This window comes from Lactuca saligna, chromosome 3 (assembly GCF_052625555.1).
Source record: "Lactuca saligna cultivar CGN05327 chromosome 3, ASM5262555v1, whole genome shotgun sequence".
Lineage (NCBI taxonomy): Eukaryota > Viridiplantae > Streptophyta > Magnoliopsida > Asterales > Asteraceae > Lactuca > Lactuca saligna.
This window is the reverse complement of record NC_136419.1, coordinates 225,251,524-225,254,240: the sequence shown is the minus strand read 5'-3', so window position 1 is coordinate 225,254,240 and position 2,717 is coordinate 225,251,524. Positions and strand designations below refer to the sequence as shown.

General features: G+C 35.7%; 1 pseudogene; it reads right to left on the bottom strand.

The window, feature by feature from the left end:
• Positions 1-256: 256 nt before the first annotated feature.
• On the bottom strand, positions 257-1,667 carry LOC145037869 (delta(12) fatty acid desaturase DES8.11 pseudogene; annotated as a pseudogene).
• Positions 1,668-2,717: the final 1,050 nt, after the last annotated feature.

Sequence of the window (2,717 nt, the reverse complement as noted above, 5' to 3'; positions counted from 1 at the left end):
GATTTTAATAAAATAATAGAATTAAAAATAAAGATTTTTTAGAAAAGTACCAACTATGTTTACAAAATTATTCAAAATTAATTTGTTACCGATTGAACCGGAAAAAAAAAATTAACGAAAATTTTTACATGTTTTTAGAAATTAAAAAAAAATGGACAATTTTGTAAATTAATTGTAAATATAAAACTATTTTGAACATTTCCTTTGATTTATCAAACATTATTTAACAAGATTTAAATAAAATAAACAGATGGAATAAAAATCAAAGATATTGCTGCATTAGGAATAAAATAGAACAATATAAATAATTAAACATGTAGATTAAAATAAAAAAAGATTTGAGGGGCTGCTTAGTGAAGAGACCTGGGGATACCAGAAGTCTCGACGTTGATGTGCCGGTATGCTAAGCCTGGAAAAATGATTAAATCGTACAACAGGTTGCAAGGAAACGTTGTTTGTCAAACATTTGCTTTTATTCAAACTATTTTTCATACAATCATGGCCTACTTTCTAGGCAGTTTGTGGTACACAGATTTCCAACTATTTGAAGTACCAGTAAACACCTTTTTTCTCCGTACTCTCATCTGGTTCAACGTAGATGCACTCCTTTGTATCTCGCCACATGGCTTTTAACACCGGAGTGTCATCGTACTTGTAGTAGTCACCTAACATAGGTTTCACCGCCTCTCGAGCTTCGATTGCATGATAATGTGGTATTGTCGGGAACAAATGATGAACCACGTGAGTTTGATTTGCATTATGGAAGACCCCGTTCAAGATACCAAAATCCCGATCGATTGTCGATAAAGCACCTCTTAACCAATCCCATTCGGTTGAATCATAGTGTGCGATCGATGGGTGTGTGTGATTTAAGTAAGTTAAGAACACAAAGAAACCACTCATCACCAACAAAGGAATTCCGTAGAGAAAAAGCGTTGACTTTACACCTTGTGTCACGAAGAGATGGTAGAACGCATACAGAACAGCCATGATTCCAACATCCGATAGCACAACCTGAACACGCTCGCTCTTGTTGAAGATACCACTTTGTGGTAAGAAATGGTTCGCAAACCCTTCGTAATCACGACCATAAACGTTAAAGATTAAGTACAAAGGCAACCCCATGGTGATACGAAGGACAAGAGTAAACACGTTGCCTGGTCCGTTGTTCAAAAACTCAGAGAACAACGTATCGGACTTGCGTTTTGGGATGTACACCTCGTCGTACTCGATTGAATTCGTGTGTGCATGGTGGCTTCGGTGGCTGTACTTGAACGAGAAGTATGGCGTCAGAGTAACAGAATGGATGAAGAAACCAACCGCATCATCGATCCATTGGTACTCGCTAAAGGCATGATGGCCACACTCATGTCCAAGAACCCAAAACCCCATCAGAATACTACCTTGAGCGAACCAATATACAGGCCAGGCGACGTAGGAGAGGGATTGAGGGAGCAACGGGATGTAGTTTGCTGCGAGATAGTAGAAGGAATAGATTATGATGAGATCACGAAAGAAGGAGGCAAAGGAATGAACAAGAGAACGTTTGAAACAGTGTGGTGGGATGGTTTTTTTGAGGTCACCGATGCCAAATGGAGGTTTTGAAATCGGAACACGTTCGAGAACGTCTTTCCGTGTCATTTTGCTAACGGTGGAAGCTTTGAATAACCGATGGAAAATAGGAGATTATTTATAGGACGAGATTGGAGGTTTATGTAAAATATATTCTTGCCAGAACGGCACCGCCAACTTTGAATATACATTCAACGGTCTAATTGTAATCTTTTATTGACTAAATTACACAAATGGTCCCTAAGGTTTAAGGTAATTTGTATATTTAGTTTCTAAGTTTTTTTTTTTTTGAGTAAATTACAGAAATGGTCCCTATGGTTTGGTCAAAATTACACGTTTGGTCCTTAACTTTTATTTTGCACTCGGATCGTCGCTGTGGTTTGATTTTGTTGCGTTTTTCGTTCCTTACTTACATAAAGTTAGGAACCAAACGTTCAATTTTGACCAAACCATAGGGACGAATAACGCAATAAAATCAAACCACAGCGACGATCCGAGTGCAAAAAAAAAGTTAAGGACCAAACGTGTAATTTTGACCAAACCATAAAGATCATTTCAGTAATTTACTCTATTTTTTTTTAACTTGTAAGGTTTTTACTGTTTGTTATTATTGCGCGTTTTATCCCTATTATTTGTTTTTATTACAACCTTGGTCATTGTATTAGCTAAAAAACCTATTAATTAAATAGGAAAAAATGATAGGATATTTAAGGTAAGGTGAGAGGGTTGGGTTGAAAGTGTGTTTATTTAAATAAACTAAAAAAATCAAGGGCAAACTAATCTTTTTAAGTAACACAGAGATCAAACGCGTAACAGGAACAAACAGTAGGAACCATCCGAATTAAAAAAAATAAGTTAAGGACCAAACGCGTAAATTATCTTAAACCATACCCACCATTCATGGAATTTCCTCTAATTTTTATTTAGTCGTGGATGCGACCTCGAAATTATTAAACAATTCTTTCTTTTTATTTTTTTATTATTTTATTGATTATTTTTGTTTACTCCTATGATTTTGGTTTAATAATCATAGGCTCAATTGCCGATAGGTAATGGCAGTGATTCTTTCGTAGAACACATCTCGAGTTTTAATTATTGGGGATTCTTTTTTTTTTTTGAAACGGCAAATCTAACCTACTCCTAAA